We start from the raw sequence: 23,715 nt of genomic DNA, 5'->3' as shown, positions 1-23,715 counted from the left end.
ATCGTATCAAAATTGTGCTTTAAAATCTTTTACACAATGAACCATGTAAAAATATATTTTTCATCAAATTAGAAACATAGAAGAGAATAAAGCATACATTTCCTCATACTCTGAGCATTGCCATTACTGTATCTGGGCATAACTTAAGGAATACTTTGTTCTGCTTTGTATCTTGAGATGCCTGAACGGAATGATTGTGACAGAAATAATCTGTGGTGTTGGAAAAGGATGCTGTTGTATTTTGGAGGTTTTGTGGGTTTTGCTGAACATGACTGATGGAGCACTTACGAATGTGTTCAAGGAAGGGGAAACCATTTAACAACTCTTAAAATGTTTTTCCTGTGCCTAAACTACTTTAACAGGTGTAAAATGTATGTTTGATTTATTGATTATGGTGGAAATAGAGGTGTATTTGAAAATAAATACACAGACGTACAAGGCAATACCTTAGCCTAAATAGTTAGCCTACTGTGTTTTCAAGGCAACATACTGCATGTTAATTCAGCATAATGGCTGAAAGGTACAAGCGCCCTGGTATCACTTTACAGGATTAATCCATGTAGTAATTTTTATTTTCAATGTGTTAATAACAACTGAACAAAAGGTCACACTCAGTCACTATCAGCAAAAACCTGGATGATCCACTTAACTTTTACCAACTAGACTTAGTTAATAGTATTGAATGAATGTTCCTGGTTCAATACAAGTTTAGCCCAATGGCAGCATTTATGGCATAATGTTAATAACCAAATATAAAAAAAGAGGGGGGAGTGGGGGCTGAGTAGCTCAGCGAGTATTGACGCTGACTACCACCCCTGGAGTTGCGAGTTAGAATCCAGGGTGTGCTGAGTGACTCCAGCCAGGTCTCCTAAGCAACCAAATTGGTCCGATTGCTAGGGAGGGTAGAGTCACATGGAGTAGCCTCCTCGTGGTCACAATTAAGTGGTTCTCGCTCTCAGTGGGGTGCATGTTAAGTTGTCCGTGGATCGTGGAGAATAGCATGAGCCTTCACATGCTGAGAGTCTCCGTGGTGTCATGCACAGCGAGCCAAGTGATAAGATGTGCGGGTTGACGGTCTCAGAAGCAGACTGAGACTTGTCCTCCGCCACCCGGATTGAGTAACTGCGCCACCACGAGGGCCTAGTAAGTAGTGGGAATTGGGCATGCCAAATTGGGAGAAAAGGGGATAAAAAATAAGTTGAAATACGTTTTTGTAGTAATCGACATAATGCCAGAAATGCTATCGACTGAACTTCACTTGTAATGAACCTGGACCTTTAACACATACAGTAACAGGCCCTAATGTACAGTGTATTCTTACAAATGAATCTTTTTGTCCTGCTTTGAATATTCCTGAGGTTAAAAAAAGAGAACATCTGGTGCATCAACTGCCAATTGCCTCTGAAAAAAGAGCAAAGGAATATTGAGACTTCCGTAATCACAATCAGATGGATGATGGGTTCCCCCCACCGCATAAAATACAGTTACAACACTGGGTGGAAACCTGCTCTGTTAGCCTCACCATGATGTCCCTAAAGGAATGTTTACATATAATATGTAGGCTATGTATAACAGGTAGTGGAACTTTGTTATATTAACTTGTACAAAGGAACAGAAACAAGGTTCCCACTGCTGAGCTTTGTTATACTGAGACCATATTGAGAATGCATTATGTTTGATTGGTCAATACTGTGACAGCATTGATTAAAAACAAAAGGACTGTTTGGCTCTGAGTTAGTCGATTTCTAGCAAACTTATCCAGCCACATATTTTGGTGTTATGGTTACCGTAGCAGGCATCCTCTACCATTGGAGATGTTTAGTCTGGCCTCGTTGTCTGCAGTGTTCGTGACAGGGTCTGCTCAATATCAGGATACAAGGCTAAACAGAGAGTGACATAACAAGCTGGGATTTGAACTAGTGAAGATGAATCAAATCTCAGCTACTTGCTCACCTGTCTGCTTCATACAAAATAGCTCTGAAGTGGAGGTTCAGCAAGTACATTTATAAAATTACAAACACAAATAGTTATTTTCTAAATTATAAGTGTCCCAGAGTTTTACAAGTAAAAACGATGAACAAACATATGTTTGTTATGTATTGTTCTTACAGTGTCCGGTACCAATTCTGATGATATACAGATGGATCCAATATTAGTTTTGCTGTTCCTCTTGTGTGCCTTGCATTACGTCTCTCTTAATAACACCTGGGGTGAATTATTGTTCTTGGAAACTGATGAAGTGATGATCTGAGCTACAACTATCCCAAAGCTATTGTATCAGCAATTTAATACAGATTCCCACATTATTTTCCAATACCAGAAACTGCATCTCTACTGAGCTTTTGCTAAACTATTTCTAAGGGTTCCAGCAAAAGTTATAAGCATGTTGTCATTATTCAGCTTGACCTGGAGATTTATCAGCCTGTTTCCTCAAGTCCTGAAGGTTGCTTGTATTTATGAACATTTCGATCCAAGAGACTGCTTTTTGGGGAGTAGTTTACTTGTAATATCAGACTGGCTTAGACATATCTTAGCCATGATTTAATTGTTTGGTTTTAAACATAGACTATATATAGATAACTCCACATTTTGGGGTTACAAAATTTCTATGGGAGGATATCATTCAGCCAGCCTTCACTCCAATCTCATCCCTATAAGTCAATTTCAAAGGTTCTTTGTCCGTTCATTCTTGAACGTATATGCTTCACATATAGTACATGTGATTGCATACCACAGATTTGACAGCTGTTTGCAATGTGTTATGCTTGTTTTTTGCTGCTGAGAAACCGAAAATGTCTGGCAAATCACGGATTGCTTCACATAGCAGACTAGGACATCCACTGGACTGAACATGAGATGTTATTTCAGCCCTGTAATTATTTTTTTCACGTAACAAAATAAAATAGAATTAATATAAAGTTTGTGATGCAAAAAGGCTCGCTCTTAAAGGGATAGTTGACCCAAAAATGAAAAATTCTGTTAAATTTACGGTAAAAAACTGTCAGCTGTGGTTGACAGAAATTCACTGTAAAAAATACGGTAACCACGCTTCAGGCTTTACGGGATGTAATTTTGATGCCTGTATATTTTACAGTGCATTACCGTTTATATTATTAAATGATATAAACTTAATACTTTAACCTTCTGAAACTGTAAAAATCTGCTTTTCACTTTATAATGTTACTCACCGTAGTATTTACAGAAAGGCACATGATGACATGAAGTTCATCAGTAGTGGCCTTTCCAAGAGCAATGACCAGTAAACATGTAGAGACTCACTGTCACTCACACAAACACTAAACACCATCAGGGTAACACACGTGAAATTAAAATTATTCCATAAACATGAACTAAACTACATAACATATAACACAGAACACCCCAATGTAGATAAGTGATATTAAAAATAAGAAGAAACAACTATTCCCATAAAATATAATTGAAGTGATGGGTAACGCAGGGAATTCTGTGAATGCCCGATTATTGTTTTATTTTAACCGTAATTTATCAATAATTTACTGTAAAAAGTACATTTACTCTCTTGTTAAACATAATATACATTTTTACCATTAATTATATGGTAAAATCATACTTTTTTCATGTAAACATTTTATTTTTACAACATTGTACTGTAAAATTACATGCATTGTCTTTTTAAATATATTATAATTTTTTACCGTATATTTTAAGGTAACTGCCCGTTAACCAATTAAAAAATTTTTACAGTTAAAATTACGGACATTTTTTACAATGTGCCATCCCAGATGTCAACGACAAACAAAGATTTTTAGAAGAATATTTCAGCTCTGTTGGTCCTCACAATGCAAGTGAATGGTGACCAGACCTTAAAAGCTCCAAAAAGCATATAAAGGCAGCATAAAAGTAATCCATAAGACTCCAGTGGTTAAATCCATGTCTTCAGAAGCACTATGATACGTGTGAGCGAGAAACAGATCAATATTTAAGTAATTTTTTTACTATAAATTTATACTGCCACTTTCGCCAGCCCTCCTATGTGCGTTCACGAGAGGTTTTCTTCTTCTGTTTTTGGTGATTCGCATTCTTCTTGCATATATCCACCTACTAGGCAGGGTGAAGGAAAAAAAGGAAGAATAAAGCAAACAAAAATAATAAATAAATCATATTTGCACAACTGCGAATCAGCAAAAAACAGAAGAACTTGTGAACATGCATAGGAGGGCTGTTTGAAAGTAGATTTATAATTAAAAAGGACACCCACGTCTATCATATCACTTCTGAAGATATGGATTTAACCACTAGAGTCGCGTGGATTACTTTTATGCTGCCTTTATGTGCTTTTTGGAGCTTTAAAGTTCTAGCCATCATTCACTTGCGTTGTATGGTACAACAGAGCAGAGATCTTTCTTCTGCAGAAGTAAGTCATACACATCTGGGATGACATGAAGGTGAGTAAATAATGAGATCATTTTAATTTTTGGGTGAACTATTCCTTAAAGAAAGTAAGCAGACAACAAGTCTCTTACCTTAGCTGAAATCCAATTAAAACGTACCCGTTAACAAATATGGCTCAGTATGACAAGCATGCTTCACGTTACCTTCCCTCCATCATGTTCAAATAAGGAGCTATTCTAGACTGTTTTTTTCCTGGGGAAGGAAAAGGAGCGATCAGGCCAAATAGTTATGTGTGAAATGTGACAGGCACATTCTTCAACCTTGCTTTTGACATCGCAGCATACCGTACAAAGTTCAGATCCATGTGTGAGAGTCAGCTCGGTTTCATGATGGAGGGCGAGAACGAGAGGAGAGGCGTGTGGGGGGCAAAACAATCCCTCTCCATGGAAACTAGCTCAGCCTTCTGGCAGAGAAAGAGTGTGAGAGAGAGAGAGAGAGAGAGAGAGAGAGTTCTCAAGTAGGGAGGGATTTAGCCCGCTTCAAAGAACATGCCTGGAAGTTTAGGGAAAAGTCCCAGGTATTACCGGCAAATCGATGTGATTTACCATAGTTACGTGTGTTTGTAAGAAACTGAACAAAATGGCACGGGAAACGGGATGTTTCGCTCAGGTAAAACTTTTATTTCTGTTCTAGGGAAGAGTTGCATCGTATCAAAATGAGCAGTCAATTGAAAACAAAGGCTGTGTGTCAAAACTTGGTGAGCTTTTTGCCTAGACAGCATTTAAAAGCATCATAAGCGCGAAAATGCTGCTAACTCAGAGCGCGCGTGATACCCAAACAAGGGTACTAAAACATGATGCCTGAATATGCTGTCTTGGTAGACAAAGCCAAACTGATAGGAGGCTTTTAAAAATACATTTATTTTGTATTGTCATACGGTACTGTTTTAAACACAAGTTATTGTAAAAAAAAAAGTATCAAATATGTTTGACCTTATTTGGCGATTCCAGTCTCATATGTTGGTTGTTTACTCAAACATTTAACAACCAAACATAAAAAAATAAAAAATAAAAAATAAAAAAATGAAAACTTAATTTTATTTGGAGAATAGTTTGGTGCCTCAATGGCAAGTAGTTTTCATGTTACTCTAATTCAAAACAAAACATTTTGGCTTGGTTTAGTGACCAAAATATACAAATGGTTTGCAGTTGAATAAGAGAGGATTGCATGAACAGTCAACAAATGGGTTCTTCTTTAATTGGCATATTAGTTCAGTCCAGCACACTTTCACTAAAAATAATTCACTATTTGAACTCACACATACCAACTGGCATGTGCACATGATGGTTTCATGATCACTGCTGGAGTACAGAGTGCCCCCTGCTTTTAGTTTTGGCAGCTACTGCAGCTGGAAGCCTTTTTTCCTGAACTTTCTGAACAGACTGTCTATTGTGCTTTTGGAACAATGACCTTTCCTTCTCATTGGTCTGGATTGTCAGCTTAATCATGGGAGCCACATTGCTCCCTGTCCAGTGCTTGCGCAATATGGATCAGGGTGGGATGTCGCCAAACCTTGAACAAAACAGTCTTGCCACCATAATGTATAAAAAAAAAAACTTTTCGTAGGGTCAGGCTTAGTTGATCTGTAACTTTTGGTGAATGTGATTTTGTGCACACGCTGTATTAGCTGCAATAACTGTGATGCAAGGACCCTTAGTTCCAAAATCTTCTCTCTCTCCCCCTGCATCTCATGTGTCAAACAATGTAATACACATCACTCGTCACAGTTTTACATGAAACATTCATGCATTCATCCTTTTTTCTTCCCAGGCTCTGTAAATCTTAATTGATCTTTTAGTGATATAAAGCCATGTTTTTCTTAAAATATGTACGTGCACTATTTTGATTTAGCAGCTTGATAATAGTGAGTGCTATAATTTGTGATTACATTTCTTTTTTTAATCAATACTCGGCTGAAAAAGAGATGAGAGCAAACATGGCTACAACAAAAGAACAATTTAACTTGTAAAATCCTCTTGAATGGGGTACTCTGAATGGACATAAGTGCTCTTCAGGGTCTGGCATGTGGTATTTGTTGACACACCTGTAATTTCCAGAAACTTTGAAAAGAAAACTAGTTGTGGCGTGCTCTAATAGTGAGTTGATTGACCTTCAGATCACATCATGGAGTACTTCAGAACAGTTAAAAGACCCCATGAATTGGCTTGACGAGTGCAGTTTTCTTTGCCATGTTGACGTTTTTCCTTTAGAAGCAGAAAGTTGGACCAGGACATATTGCCCTTTAAAACAGCTAGTAGTAGGTAGTGATTCTCACAAAACCTTTCAAGAAAATGTCCTGGTCCTATTTTAACCCCAACATCAAAAAACACAAGTAAGAAATTTTTTTTTGCATTTTGAAAATGAAGCCCATTTTTAGGGCTGAAAAAATGGTCATCATCGCAATGTGAAAGAGATATATTATTTAAATGATAAGGTATTTATACATCATATTTGTTCTACCTTGGTACAGCTTTTAATTTTCTCTGATTTTAATGTAAGAAAATCATTGTAAAAAAGCTTTTTTTTTTTTTTTTTTTTTTTTTTTTTTACTGAAATGGAGGAAAAAATTATTGTTGTGGTAATGATAATCATCATTGAACATTGTGAATGTAACAATGTGAATAGTAAAAGCAAAATGTCTGGATGTGTTATGGTAATGAGAATTGGGAGGTAAAATGTGTCCTGAAAATAATGTCACTATGCAAAGAAAAAAAGATCTATATGGTTTTAAACATAGGCCTCATTTTCTCATAGAGAATACCCTTTAATGTCACATCCATGAACATGATTTGCTACTTGATATCCATAATCAGAGGCAGGTGGTATGAGGTGGAGGGACATTCTCGTTCTAGAGAGTGTTTGATTGGGCAAAATGAGTGAGTGCGTGTGGGTCATCAATATTTTATTTAGAGTGTATCTGTTAGAAGTGATTTTTGTCAACATTTAGGAGTACACTAGCATACAGTTAGCTTCAAAGCTAAGCTAACAGACATGAACTAAAAGCCACAACTTTTTGTTGATTTTTATTTCATGGGGTCTTTAAATGTGTCATTTCTTGGCCAGTAAGAAACTTTACTATCACCCAAGGTCTAAGAGATGATTCTCATATGCCTGTACCTTCTATGTTGAACGTACTGTGAATTGTGAATGAATGGCCATCTGCCGTCAATCCGACAAGACTAGGTTTATGTAAATTGTTTATAGCTTTTTGTCTTGTTGTTGTGTAACACCTCCCTCCAAATCTCTTTGATATTCTGTAAACTAGGTTGTTTTTCCGATGCATCGCGATCTTCATTTGAACCATATCGATTCTTAAATCCCAAGATCAGTCTTTCACACAATGCTCAACCCTCCACTGCAATGAGAGGAAATCACTTTTTTTTTTTTTTTTTAATCACTTTTTTTTAGTCGCGCTATGTGACTAAAGTGAATATATTTGGCAAATGGCTGGTAAATATTTACATTTCACTCACCAGTAATTGTGCAGTTTAGTCATGAAGTGTTCAGCAGCGAGATCCTTTCACAGCGTGTTGAGAGTGAAAGTTGTTCCGTGTAATGTGTGTCCAAGACGAGATCCACGCAACCCATTTGTCATTGAATACTGTCTCTTTTAATACCCTTTCTGTTCTTTACAGTCAGTTGTTGATCAAAAACAACAACAAAAAACATTTAATTCTAATCATGCATCGCACAGATGAGGTAAAGCCATTCGAGTCCTCTCTAGTTAACATGCGCTCATTTAAAGGTGTTGTTTTCAGAAATGCTGTTTTTTGTTAAAGAGACAGCACCGGTTTTAGCACGTGTTCATCAAATCAATGTAAATATCTATGCAATTTAATAATAAATATGTAACAAAAATAATTTATGAAATATAATATCTTATTTAATGATTGAATACATTTATTTGTTCATTTTTAAAAAGCCAAAATGTGAACAAAACAATGAAAAATTAATAAAATATAATTAGTAAAATTAATATTTTCCTAATGAGCCTAGTTAAAAGGTCCCCTGTATAATTAACAGCATTAGCTGGGAGGTCATTTCTTTTATATGTAAGCAAAAGGGACATTATAACTGAAATAAACCCATATGAATCGATATTGAATCTAATCAAAATCGAATCAGATTGAATCGGGAAATCTGAATCAATTCCCAGCCCTACTGTAAACTACCCAACGCAATGGACTGTGATGATAGTGTGATGCCTGCACAGACTACAGTTGAAGCTACATCTGATTTCCATACAAATGCTGTGTTGTTTAAAGTAAACCAATCTCTCCTATGACCTGGAGATACAGTACCTTCACAGGTCATGGCTCAGCATGAGTGATTGCCTCTTTCTTCCTGATCAATGAGAATATCTACTTTGTAAAACCTGATTAATTAGGTGGATTGAATTTCTTTAATGAAAATGACTTCTTCATCTGTTGATCCAGATGCATTTGTGTTACAATCTAAATGTGTTTCTGTTTTTAGTTTTAGAGTATAATTGCCTCAAAGGCAGTCACAGTCCATTAACTATTTGAAGAAGCTTGTTCAGTTTAAAAATACTAATATGCTAGGCAGAGTCTACTGTTTATAACTGAACACTGAAATCAAATGAGATCCATTTGACACTTCTTCCCAGCATTTAGCAATTTCCTCAATGTGTGAATCTTTCTTTTCGCTTGCGACTTGGAAAAAAGGTAAACATCTGAAAGTCAGGGAATACAGTGACTGAAAAGGGCTTAAAAATTGGTTCCATCTGGCCTGTCCAGTCAGCATTATGGGAGCAAGGAATCGTGGGTATTGTGTGGGGAGTCTGCAGCTGCTAAGAGCTGTGACAGGCCAAACTCCACAGTTCATGAAAGACTCAGAAGGGAAGATATTTAGGCAGCTTGACAGGGTACAACAATCCCTCCAACCCACAGCCCCCAACCTAAAGAAGAACTCTGTCATGATTTCACAGGCTCTGCAGACTTGGGATTGAAACCAAGTGGAAAAGAAAGAAAAGACACCTCTTTGTATGCTCTGCATTGGATGTATAAAGCCTTTTCCCTTTTTTTTTTTACATTTTTTTTTATGTCAGGGAGATTTTTATTTAGCAGCACCAGAGAGATTCACCCAGGTGGAAACATATTTTAAAATGTCTCATAATACTACAGACACATTGATAATATTTTCTTGCCTCAATCTAAACAGAACGTACTCAGATGATAACAGCAGTATTAACATGTACCTCATGCAGTACATAAATCTAGGAGAGAGCCTTGATGAGGAACATATGATGGCATGAGCTAAGAGACTGGAAGGGGGTCTGTCTCTCCTGTGGTATTTATGCTGTAATCTAACCCCCATTCTCACACAGTCATGTCTGATTTGGTAATAACAACACAGACTTAGAGTTTACAGGCTACAAGGAAAGAGAGAAGGAAGAGAAATTGTCTCTAGTACAAAATGGTCTCTAGTGAATGCATAAGCCAATTCATTACCTCTCAGGGGTTATGAAGTCTAGTAGGAGGTAAAAATGTGCGGTTGTTTGTGTTCTACCACTTTACCTCTTGTTTTAAAGAGATTTTAGATGTTTTCATGGATCATTCTGACAAAGAAATTTCAGTTGAATTAAGGCAGAATTATTCTTCTGCGTCAAACCTATGGCATAGCCTCATAGCTCTGCGTTGTTCTTTGTGTACATAGCCAAAATGCTAGTCTATTAAGAGTAGGGCTTTCACAATTACTCAATTTAATTCCATTATTCGATTAAAACAATTCCTTGATTACAAAATTTCTTAATTGACAAAACGAAAATAAAGTGGAAGTTACGCTGTCCACGGACGATGGTCCAAACACATAATGACCAGAGGTGTCAGCTGTGAAAGATCACGTCACCTTAGATTTGAAAGACAATGTAGTTGTCTACTGACCTGAAAAACCATAACATCACTTCAGCAATGCAACAGCACTTGAAACGAATTGCAATTTGCGGTGCTGCGTCCAGATGCAGGAGAGAGAGATGTTGAGCCCTCTGTTGCCATGCGGGACACGCTGAACTCAGCAAAAAACACATTGGAATGCTCTCTAAACCTATTCATCTACACAATCGTTTGCAATATAGGCTTTTATGAAGCAACATAAAATACAGTAATGTCATGACAAAGAGGTCCGTCAGACTTGATTAAAGTACACATGCAGTTAAGTACAAACACTTTCTGTTCAATAAATGGTGGTTTGAATCCAGACAAACATTTCACAAAATTGTGGTTTGAGTTCTGTTCTGTGTAAATTAATTACAGTTTACGAGCTTCCTTTTCATGTAAATTATTTTATGATGATTTAGTTTGTAATAGTTTGCAGTGCCTCATTTCCGATAAATATTTTACGGTTTATGGCCATTATCACAGGTAAAAGTCAACATAGGAACCTAGAGAACTTTATTTACTGAAGTAGGGGCCGTTTACACGACAACTTTTTAAACTAAAAATGGAAAACTTTTTATGCGTTTTGGCTGTTCATTTACACAACAACTGCGTTGAAAACGGGTTTCAAAGTGCAAGTTTTTGAAAACGATGCCGTTATCGTCTCCGTGTAAACATACAAAAACACAAATTTGTGAAAACGGTGACGTCATGCATGCGCGTATTACGTGTTCAGTCTATAGGCATGCGCACGAGTACTTCAAAACAACGCGCGAGACATTCAAAACTACAATGGCGGACTACAGGACTGTGTTTGTGCTGCTCAAGACTTGTAGTAATAAAGCAACCTCATTGTCCTTCCAGACAAAATTGCTCGATGCTTTCGCCATCTTCATTGTTTGTATTCACCGCTCTGTGGAAGAATGCTTATGTGCGCAGGCACGTAAAGTGACATTGCCAACTAATGGCCTGGCATGCATAATACAGCGTTTTTAGTTGTTTTCGCAGATCCGTGTGAACAGGGATAGTTTTGAAAACTTTGTCGTCTGTACGCGAAACTTCAAAAACGCAAAGCGTTTCCGTTTTTAGTACATCGTTGTCGTGTAAATGTACCCTAAAGCTGCAGGTCTGTATGCTGTCAGTCAAAGCTTAATGTGAGCCATAAAGCCAGACAGATGCGTGTCTCGCGTCCTGTAGGCGCAATAGGAAACAGGCTTACCTGAGGGAGTAACGGCTAGTCAACGCATGTGAAATTGTTAACAGTTTAATCAAGAAGGTACTGAAAGTCCAGGTGCTTAAGGTTCATTTTACACTGTACGTGGCAAGCGACAAGCTTTTGTGATCTGGGCAGTATGTAGCACAAGTGCAACAAGTAGCCAATGTCTGTCAGCTTTTATATTACAGATCTGCTTTGGGTGTCTGTTCACTTTAGATAGGTCTATCATTTGCACAATCGTTTTGTTGTTGTTTACCATAGAGTACATAAAAACGTAGGCAAATTTTTTTTTTTTAGCCAAACGTGACTTCACTTCGATAACATTATGCAGTCTGAGTTATTAAATAATTTTCATATTACCGGTGCTCGATTAATGGTCAGAGTAATTATTAGATTACACGATTACAAAAATAATCTATAGTGACAGCCTTAATTTAGAGAAAATGCCTTTATTTCTGAAATAATTATACATTACATAAATTGACAAAAGCAGTGCAACTGGTGGATTCAAAAGTATTTATTAAAGAGCACCTATTATGGTTTTTAAACATGCCTAGGGTCTCATACAAAAGATTTACATGCATCCAAGGTCAAAAAACACTTTATTTTGCTCATAGTTTAATTTGCAGCATTACCTTTTTTTCCCAGTGTCAAAAACGACTCGTTCAATGATCCGTTCTAAAGGATTCATTCTAAATTCCTCCTTTCAGAGAGCCTACTCTGCTCTGATTGGTCAGATGTCCCAGTCTGTTGTGATTGGTCTGCCGCTTAGTGTAGTGTTTGAGGGCTGGCCAAAGCTGTTCGCGAGCAGCCAGTGAAGACCAGAGATGGGTTTTTTGTTACCAAATTACCTAGGTTAGTACAGGAGGTAAGTCTGGAATTACTAACAACTCATTTCAGGTGTTCAGGATCGGTTCTTTCTTTTGGGAGTCAATAACTCCATTTGTCGTGCACTTTGATTTTTTAAACTTTGCAGACTTTTTTACATTCACAAACAGCTATAAAACACACTACATGAAAGGTAATATTTGAAAAACCATAATAGGTGCTCTTTAAATTATCATAGCATTAAAGACAAGTTAATCTAAGTATGTGAACATGTTAAGATTTAGGCACATGTTATTAATTTAAAGAATTTATAACTACTCGCTAGGCCAATACAAAATGGGTCATTTTAAAGCTTAGAAGCTGGATTTTTCAGTGCGTACAAATAATATGACCAACACTTAACAAGTGCTTGTTAATTTGCTGATAAATTAGAATTGTTCTGTTTTTATAATTTATGAAATATTATTTACTGTGCACCATACTGTAAAATCATCATCACTGTTTCACTCACAGATTAAATATTTATAGAGTAAATGCTGTGAAAGCACAGGGTTGTAAAAAGATGTAGCTTTTTGTTGTGTTTTTGCTTGTAATTTCATGAAACATAAACAATAGAAAAGAACAGCATGCTCCTGATTAAAATGAGCCCAAATACAATGTGATATGATGCCAGTGCATAGATATTGAAAGATTCTCAGAGGAAATGTGAATCTACCTCAGAAATCTTTTTTCATCCTATAACGGAAAGTCTCTTGTAACAAAGCAGACCAATCACAGCTATTGTGGTCTGTGTAGATGCGGCACATAGTTGCATTTTGGAGAGGTGCACATCAGTCTGTGACAGAGGCTATGCTGTAACAGCTGTAGCTATGCCAAGCCTGTGGCGTAGGTCACACTTTAGGGTAATCTGGGACATTGGATAATGTGGGATAGCTAAGCTTTGATTGCAGTAAATTGCTAAAGTCGAAAGTGCAAAAAGTTCCAGATGACCTTAATTCAGCCTGTTGGCAGGAATATACAATTAAAACCATTACTGTACATTACATTACTGTATTTTTTTTTTTTACTTCTCGCATTTACAAATATTTTGTCATATTAGAGGCTTAAAGCAAATCAACTTTGGCAATTCAAGTCTAGTCATTGTTTTAATTTTCGGACAAAAATAAATAACTTTTTAAGGTCAGTGATCAGCAAAATGTGCGCAGGTTCAAACCCAATTTTATGTACTCTACATGCCTGAGTAACTGAAAAATCTGCCCTGTCCACTGTGTCATGTTTATTGACATTAAGCCATCCCTGTCAGCTGAAGAATTCCCCCTCATTCAGAAACTCCAATGTGTTGAATGTGCAGTTTGATGGACGGGGCAAATATTAGTGCATTCCTTGAGACCCGCTTTGCTTGCCAATTGACCTGTCATCACTGACAAGGCCATGGCCCACTGGTCTCGTCTTGAACCCAGAACATTCCACACTGTGTCACTCTCCCAAGGAAGCTGGTCAGATAGCGTTTGTTTGAACCACCGATAAAGGAGCTTACTTTTCAACTACACTCTGTTCAAGGACAAATCAAACAATGATGTTATCCTTTCCTTGTTGCTGAAATGTGAACTAGTTTTGGATGGGTGAGATTAGTTAGATCTTTTCTAAAAAGGAATCTTTTAGAAAACATTGGCATTTCAGGAATCAACAGGCAAATAAAAATGCATTCTCAATGTTGGTGTATCACAAAAGATTGTGATAAATATTCCTAATGAAGTAACTGAGAAAATATTATGTGGATGACTTTTTATCTAATGTACACAATATAATAGGAGAAGCCTGATTCCAAGGGTTTCAGCTTCAGTTTAAATAAACTCAAAGCATTTATTGTCTTTATATAACCCCTGAACCTTTCACGGCATATTCAGTATGAATGAATAAGGTTATGTGGTTTTCTGTCACTTTCTTAGAGAGTTGGGTGCAGCTCTTGCTCTTCCTGTTGTAGATCAATATCTGAGTGAAAGAGATGATTGTTCCTCACCACTCTGGAATGGTACCACTGTGCAGATGAGTGGGTCTCATGGATACACGTTAAACATGGAAATTGGAATTGAATCATAATGATAAATGTTTAATGATGCCAGTTTTAAGTAAGAGAGCTTAAACGAACATGACCATTTTTTCATGTGAAAGCAGTGTCGTAATTCTTACATATGCCTATACAATGAGTTCATTGCTACAGTAATAATATTTATAATGTTGTTTTGTTACATTGTTGGAACAGACCCTGCTTCTTTGTAATAATCCATGCAGACTTACTGATGTTGAACGGCATCTTGAATAACCAGAATGTCAATCACACTCAGCAGGTCTTTATTTCCAGAAAAAAAAAAAATAATTCCTTGATATAAGCAGGTTGTACTTGTTCTCATTCGCAAATTATAACTTGTATTTTATTTTCTTAACTGTATCAACAAATTCTGTATCCAAAACCTTTATAGCTTTTAATTGCATTTCTAATATGATATTTTGTCTTGTGATTGACAAAAAATGTTAATTTTGTTTGATATTTTTTTATTTTTTTGGACCAGTCTTTTGATTTGGGTTCACAAAGTCAAGCTCAAGTTGCTCTGCAATCTCAGTTATATTGATGCTTCAGTAGTCTATTATATTTCCATGTTCAGCTGGCTATTTTTACAGCTGTTCCTTTTTTAACAGCTCAGTGAAAATTGATTGGGAGAAAAAGGTTCTGCAAAAACGTCCCCTTCCCACATGTCATAGAAAAAGAAATATTTACATTATAAGTTATGTTTAGCCAAGGCCGTAACCACATCTTGAACATTGGGGGGGACCAAACCATTTTGGGGGAGGGGTTGTGGGTGTTGAGGTCAAAAATATAATGGTCCTTGGTCCTTTAAAATTGTAAAGGCGATAAAATTATAATTTTCTGAATAAAAAATTGCATTTTTTATCTTTAAATGCATTTACGTTTTTTAAATGCGACCAAAATGTGATAATTTTTTGTTTTAAAAGATGTTTTTTTTTTGTTCACACAGTACAAGACAAACACTGTGTCTGCATTGCTAGCAATATGCCTGTTTCAGTCATCTTTTCTTTCTTTTTTTGTGCTGTATCAAAGATGAATATAATTTGAATTTCTTTTCATCACTGTAAAATTACATGACTGTGTCAGATGGCTAGCAAAAAGAAAATACAACAATTTATTTATTTATTTTTTGCCTAATGGTCTAGTTCTAATCTGAGGGTGATGACACTCTACTTTGTGTTTTTTTATAGATAATTTTCTTAGACAATGTCAAGAGAATTTTCTAAAAAGCTCCTTCAAAATCCTTCCAGAATACTTCATTCAATTCCTTTACAACATACACACATTTGCGCTTTATCTTAAGCCTGACATGCTGAAAACTGCTCCATTAATGTTTTCACATTCACAATTATGAATGACATACAAATCACGTACTGTACAAGACATATTTTAAATTCAGTACTGCGAATTTTGCCAAATGGTGAATAGTTTGCATCCTTGGAAATTAATGTTGGTCAGTACAATATTTCAGTCATGGTCAAACGTTGCATGTTTAGTTAGATACTTACATCTCACATGACACTAACACTCTTAATGTGGATAATCCACGAGGTTCCTGCTTAGCGTCTTTAACTTGAGTCCCGCCTTCATCGATTCGTTTGGCTACCTCAGATGACATTAACGAGTGATGTTAGACAACTGAGCGCGATAAAAATGAAACTTTTATAAACCTTTTTATTCTTGCAACAACTTAATGAAAACTAGATGGCGATGCATAATGAACTGCAGCAGAACAGCAACAAAGATATCAAATATTGGGGGGGACAATCTGGCCATATCTGATATTGGAGGAGACTTGTCCCCCTCAAAGTATATTGCGGTTACAGCCCTGTGTTTAGCCACAGTTTTTTCTTTCCTTGCAGCTATAGAGCATTTTCTATAATAACACCAAGAATTGGGACACTTTCAGCGGGCAATATATTGTGTTAATCACTGCATAGGAAGTTGTCTTAACCTTAGGGCAGGTACACTTACACTGCAAACAAAGCACATAAAGAATTAAATTGAACTAAAACCAAAAGCTAACCTCTGAAAGCATCCTTCATTGCAGTACCTATATACACAGGTTATTAGTGTTAACCGTATTCAAACCATTGCCGCTGGAATCTTAATTTAATCATTCTAAATACATGCCACATTGCCTCTTGCCAGTTTGGTAAGTAAAAGTGGTAGTGTAGTACAACAGAAGGCACCATAAGTTACAATAAATAATTAATCAGGAGCAAAAATAAAAGAAATAAGTCTTATTCAGCAGTCTAAATAAGAGCTGTGAAAAAGCCCTCCAGTTTGATTGAAAATGAAGATGCATCATGATCTTTGCAGTCCTCTGAAACAGGAAATGGCTGACAAAAGGAATGCTGTCTCTCCCCTCATCTATCTCTGTTGGACTTTGAGCTCTGTTGCTGGTTGGGTGACTACTGCATACAACAGCTTCCTGTAAACAAGACTGCGGTGCACTCAGTTACACCCAGCCCCTCTGTATTTGAGTGCATATAATATTGACCAGAAGGTCTTCCTTCTGAATGTGGAAGACTAATTTTCCCACTTGGGCTCTCTGAAGAAGCCCTCTGGTTTGATGGAAGGAAGTGGCAAGTGGTATGCACATGGTGCTGTGGTCGTGAGGGCTGGCTGATTTAAAGATGTCTCTGAGTGTAAAGACAGTTTTTAGGGGTTGTGGTGGTGTGAGGATCTTGTGCTTGTGGTGAAGATAAAACATGTGAGATTATAGTTATATTCAAAGATTTATATATATTCAGACTTTAGAAGTGGTCCAGGGTGAATATCGAAAGAGAAAGGTTGCTTTTTCATTGCCATGGAGACGCAATAGTTTTGTCTAAAAAAAAAAAAAATAGACAAAAATTAGAAATTAGTTTTGTTGGTGTTACCTAATGTATTCAGGTTGATTCAGTGATTTTTGACTTGTTAAAAAACAGTTAATTTAGATGTCACAACCAACCTAGTCTCATAGAATCAATGGTACTCTATTTACATTTTTGCAGACTGACTTGTACATGCTGCTTTCTACGTTTCGCTGCAGTTTCCTGGTGAAATGAACCCTAGAGGCGCTACAAAAGCTGTGTGGATTAATCATTGTCACACAAATCACGAGTACAATTGCCGATCTTGATTTTATAAAAACTTATTTTTCACTCTATAACTCACCCCCCACTGTGTTATAATATCAAAACACTTTTACTTTAACGCATGATTTGAAAAACAAAACATTTTAACACTTGTATTACAGACCCACCTACATATACACACTTATTCCTAAAATATTAGCTTTCTTGGTAGCACACTTGATAGAGCGTTGGACTTTGGGCTCGACGGCCGTGGTTTGAATCCAGCCAAAGACGCACGTAAGTGAAAGTGGCATAGAAGTGATACAAAATGAAGTGGTTGCTTCAGTTAATGTGTTTTAGGTTTAGAGTAAAGTTTTGGGTTAGGGAGGTATGTTTTACTTATTAAAACCTCCATCTAAAATTCACCTTATAAACCTTGTCTGATTACAACCTCATTTTGCTCTGATTTGGTGCCCCCCTGCTGGACTTTTAACTTGAAAACTGCAGCCAAAGGTGTAATGAAGCACGTCATTTCAGTTTTGCAAAAACGTTGCAATGCTTACGTAAATTTCACGAGCCCAGGCTGGTCACAGTATGAAGCACATTTTTAGGTCACCATTTTTTAAGTGTGTCCAATAAGAGTATAGCTCTATAAAAATAATGTGGATAGCATAGCCCAGAAAATTTGGTCTTGGGAGAATTGTTTGAGTTCATGCTGCAATATTTGAGTTTTGATTGCAGAGATTGGCATCATGACAAATTTTAGCACACACTGTAAGAAGTGGTAACCTGCAGATGTTACCTTAAATAGCCATTTTTACTTGATCTAACCCTTGGTTGATTCAGTAATATTAATTCACATTTTTGAATCAAATGAATTAATTTAGATGTTACCACATGAATGAATCATATTTTTAGCATAACATTTTATTCTGCACAGTTTGAGACATTGCTGAGATCTTTGAAACCCGATAGGAGACACATTTGAGATTATTGTGCTCTTTTCCTCAGGATAAAAATATAAGAAATTGGAGACATCAGCAAACGTCTCAGTTTGATATTAATTTAGCTGTCTAAGAGAAACGATTGAGATATTAAAGAGTTCTCATCTGTGATTTTTCTTTCCTATGGGGGGGTTGAACAGTACTTTTAGGTACTTGCTGTGCAAAGCATGGCCTTTTAAATCTAATTTACTGCTCATCAAAGATTTTTAAGGCTTGTTATGGCTTTGACTGACTAAATGAAAAAGCAGTCAACCTGAGCCTCTGTGCACTCAACTTCCAGACCACAACTCCCTGACCCAGCTTGTAAAACTAATATCTGCCATTAAAGGGGATCTTTTTTTAGTCCTTAGGTGCAAATGTTCATGGGAACAAGCAATCACAATTTAATGAGCCAAGAGTCTAGCTTAGTTCTGTTAATCTTGGCTCCTCTATTCAAACAGGCATTAATACAAACATTCACTCCAGTCATTGCTCTATAGATTTTGGTATGGTTCTCTGATTCTACAGATCAGATTTCTTTAGAACTTCTGTTATACTAAACCTGCTCTTTAATTACCTTCAGGTCTTTGTGCTGCCGTTCTTTTGACTGCATATCCCATGATTATAGAAAACAATTTATAATGTAATGTTGCTATAATTAGTGGTGCTTGCTAAAGCAAACATTACTATATTTATTGCTCATACTTAGAGATTTAAACAAACCCTTAACCGTAAGTATTAATATTTGGTGCATAACTTGTCCTGTATGGTTTGTGCTATGTCCATGAATGATTCCTCAAAAGTTTGGCTTTTCAAATGGAGCTGACTCATGATTTTTGACTGGTGGATGATGACATGGGCAAAAAAATCCCACAGACTTAGATTGAAGAAGGGACCCAAATGATGTGTTGGCACCAGAGTATCATTAACCACATTTACACCTGGTATTACAGTAAGATGCATCTCTGGTGATCTAATCGCATGTGGTCAGGCGAGACACATCGCTGTTTTACACCTGGTCATTTAAATGAGTCTCCTGTTACCACTTGTGTTCAGATTTTGAGGGGAGGGTCTCTGAATAAAAGACGACAGACATCAGTCACTATGTCAGTGTGTTACTACATGATAATAAACCGCAAAAAAGTTATAAAAGACAAAACGTGAATTAAACCGGCACGCTGTTTCTTCCAGATGCAGTTGAAATTTAATCTAAGCAGAAATGCAGCATTTCGTGCAGAATTCTCAGTTATTTTAGTGGAGTACCTGTATTAAAGGAGTTTCAGATGTTCGTGCTTCTCATTTGTGTCCCTGCATATTGATATCAGACACACTGAAGAACCATGAAGTTCACGTGCTTGTTTTTCAAATTTTCCATTTGAGTGATTATATCCTTTTAAAACCACTTGTAACCAGCAAAGTTTAAACTCTTGTTTTAGGGGGCGCTAGAGAGCAGCACATGGAGTAGGACACATTTTCCATCAGCTCCGCCACTCTCACCGGCATAAATAGATAAAAACTTTGTCACTCTTGCAAAACTTGATCTGAAAATAACCACTAAAGCCTGGACAATGTTAAAATCTAAGAAGCTCGGTAAAATGGTTTCATCTTTGGCTGCTGGTGCCGTGGGAGAGACTCCACCATGCACAACCCTAACTGAAGCTAATGTTAGCGGTCGAGCTAATCCGGCTAATGAGGACAGGCATGCTGAAGCTTTTCAGTTTCTGGATGGTGAGGATGATGTCTAGCCCAAAATGATCCTTTTGGCTATCAGGAAAATGGACTTGTCCATGAATGTGTGATTTAATTATTTGGAAGTTTCCTTGTTGGGAGTATAGTCAACACTAGCCACTAACATATCCTGTATCACCGACCTGGAAGATGCTAGCACTGACTATGAGAGACTCATCTCCCATCTGGAGCAGATCTGTTCCAACTTAACATAGGAAAATACTTCCCTGAAGACCAAGGTAACGGATTTAGAAGCCAGGTATCGATGACCGAATATAAAGATAGCAGGCCTTCCTGAAAACTTTGAGAAGGGTAACCCACACGATTTGTATCCGGTCTACTGCCATCACTACTGGGGGAAGCCAACTTTCCACTCGGGATAAAGGTTAACCGTGCACATCGTGCCGGCCCCCTTACAAACAACAAGCCACACATCATGATTGCCAGGATACACCATGATTTCGAAATACTGCATCTTGCCCGCAACCAGAGCCCTTTCTCCTTCAACGGAAACTGTATTAATGTCTTTCAGGATTTTCCGGCAGAGGTGTCCAACCAATGCAAAGAGTTCGATGGTGCAAGGGAGAAACTAAAAGCTAAAGGAATAAAATATGGCCTCCTGTACTCTGCGCGACTTATCTTTACTCATCGAAAATATTTTTGTGCCCCCAGGAGGCTGAATCTTACATTGACATTCTCCCAACATGAGCAAAGGTGAAGTATGATGGGGTACATCTTGGTAAAAGTGACTTTTTCCAGTTCTAGGGCTTGGTGGACTATGTGGCCTATGGAGTATTCAGACTCAGTTTACGGTGTAGGCCTGGGTTAACCTACTAGACTATTTGTACAGTGTTTCATACAGAATTTAAGGACTGCTCGGCCGACGTAATCAGAAGGTATATCTCTTTATGCTAGAAGTTTTTGCTCGACCATTGAGAGTTGTTATGGAGCGGTACGCGATTGTTTTGAAGCACAGTTTGTCAGCTATTGGTGTTCGTTTTCTTTTTCTTCCTTGTGTTTTGATTAGCCGCCTCAAGTTTGAATGTTTTTTTTTTTTTTCGCTTATGTTTGGGAAGCGAGCTTATTGGGTTGATGTTATGGCAGTTTATTATTGTACAATGGTTTTTTTATGTGTATTTTCCGCTTTGTTTATCTTACAGTACCTAGGCTAGATATAACATCTATGATTACCCTACCATTTGTTAAACGTAGCACATTGATGAGTCTCTCAAGGAAACATTTGAATATTTTGAGCTGGAATGTTTGTAGTTTAAATAATATTGTTAAAAGATCCAAAGTCTTTTCCCATTTGAACTCTTTACATGCAGACATCCTGTTTTTGCAAGAGACTCGTATTAAACATTCTAATGCTCACAAGTACAGATACAAATGGGTAGGCCAAATGTACCACTCAACTTTCTTAACAAAAGCCTGAGGAGTGTCTATATTATTATGTAAGAACATTCCATTTCAACATTTGTCCACTAAAAGGGATGCCAATGGGCATTATCTTATCATGACTGTCTGTTTTTAATATCATACCTGATATAGTTACCACTCATCTTATCATAGGGGGGTACTTTAATTGTATTCTTGAGCCTTTTATGAATAGGCTCTCTTCCAGCCCTCCCTAACCTTCTTGTTCAGTATCTGTTCTCAATAAACTTATTCACTCATTGAATATACTTGACATCTGGAGACTTCACCACTCTACTGACAAAGAATACAAATTTTTCTTGAAGGTCCATAACTCACATACAAAGATTGACTACTTTTTGACTAATTCCAAATTGACCACTAAGATCTTATCCTCTAAATATCATAATATTCTAATATCGGACCACTTCCCAGTCTCTATATCAGTAGATTTTGATATAGAAAGAGCTCCCTATGCATGCCGTTTCAACCCTTCTTTGTTAAATGAAGGAAAATTCAAAGAAAAAATTTCCGCTTGCATAGCTGAATACCTTACTGTAAACGACAGAGGAGATGTGTCTGACTCAACTTTATGGGAGGCCCTCAAAGCTGTTATCAGAGGCCACATCATAGCATTTCAAGCAGAATTGAAAAAGCAAAGGGGCAAAAGATGAGCTGAGATAGAGATACAGTTGTCAACACTAGAGCAGCAGTTTAAACTTGCACTGTCTAATTACATTTTGTCAAGTATTATGAAACTGAAATATGAATATTATACCATCTTGTCTAGTCAAATTAGCACCCTTTTATTAAAGATTAAGCAGAAACAATTTGAACTAGGAAACAAACCCAGCAGTTTGCTAGCTCGTCAACTTGGAGGCATACAAGCAAGTAGAGCCATCAACTCCAAGTCGAGATCTGGTGTATTGACCACTAATCAGAAACAAAAAAAGGATTTTGAGAATTCTATCAGGAATTGTATTCCTCTCAAAACAAAGGGGATTCTGTGGACGTTACAAAATGTCTTTTTTCTTGCTCCCTAAAATAAGTGATGAAGCGAGAGAAAGCCTAAATTCTGACATTACATTTGAGGATGTCCTTACAGCTATCAGGAGCTTTCCCAATGGTAAAGCAGCAGGTCCGGATGGCTTCTGTATAGAGTTTGAGTTTCTCTGATCAAATTGCCCCCCTATTGTTAAGGATGTTCAAAAATTCTATTGAAAACAAGAAATTACCAGAATCACTTTATTCTGCAAATTTAAAAAAAAAAGACAGAGACTGTGCCGACCCTTCCTCTTATAGACCCATCGCTCTTCTTGGTAATGACCTTAAAAGTATTTACCAAGATCCTATTGAAGTAAATGCATTGGCTCTATCGTACATGAAGATCAAACTGGTTTTATCCCTGGAAGATTCTCTTTCTTTAATGTACGCAGGCTTATGTATATCGTGTATACAAATCAGGGAATACATGACAAAACAGCCATTTTAGCCCTGGATGCCCATAAGGCATTTGACCATGTAGAACGGACACATATTTTGTCTATCATAGAAGAATTTGGCTTGGGACAAAACTTCTCTTCATGGGTTGAGATGCTGTATTTCTGTCCCTCTGCCTCAGTTCTTACAAAGAGTGATAGGTCATCCCCTTTCTCTCTCCATCATGGTACCCGCCAGGGATGTCCTCTGAGCCCATTTCTTTTCGCATTGCTATGGTACCCTTGGAAATAAGCATAAGAAACCAACCACATATCGCTCCTGTGAAGATGGGGTTATGGAACACCATATCTCTTTATATGCAGATGATGTTCTCCTTTTCCTTTCGGAACCATGAAGATCTTTGCCCAATTTGTTTGAAATTATTAAGTTTGGTAACCTATCTGGATATACAGTCAATTGGCAGAAAAGTGAATTTATGCCGTTGTATGATACTGTAGACCTGAGATTTCTCAATAGTCTGCCCTTTAGAGCCACAAACAAAATAAAAAATCTTGGTATTGTAGTCCCCAGACATTACAAAAGTTTATATGAGCTGATTTACAGAGTTATGATAGACAAACTGAAGAGT

The 23,715-nt window shown here is 37.1% G+C and overlaps 1 protein-coding gene across 2 annotated transcripts in view; it reads left to right on the top strand.

Moving 5' to 3' along the window:
• LOC127410427 (DENN domain-containing protein 2B-like) overlaps positions 1–23,715 on the top strand; it is a 76,967-nt gene that overhangs the window by 1,609 nt on the left and 51,643 nt on the right. Inside the window, exon 1 of one of the 2 annotated variants that reach the window (XM_051645725.1) lies at positions 4,863–5,043. The exons of the other annotated variant lie outside the window; for it this stretch is intronic. The gene's annotated coding sequence lies outside the window, so the exon portion shown is untranslated. Of the gene's footprint in view, positions 1–4,862; positions 5,044–23,715 lie in introns of those variants that run through there. 2 annotated transcript variants of the gene reach the window in all.

The sequence above is a fragment of the Myxocyprinus asiaticus genome, chromosome 1 (genome assembly GCF_019703515.2).
Source record: "Myxocyprinus asiaticus isolate MX2 ecotype Aquarium Trade chromosome 1, UBuf_Myxa_2, whole genome shotgun sequence".
NCBI lineage: Eukaryota > Metazoa > Chordata > Actinopteri > Cypriniformes > Catostomidae > Myxocyprinus > Myxocyprinus asiaticus.
This window is presented reverse-complemented; position numbering and strand designations above follow the sequence as displayed.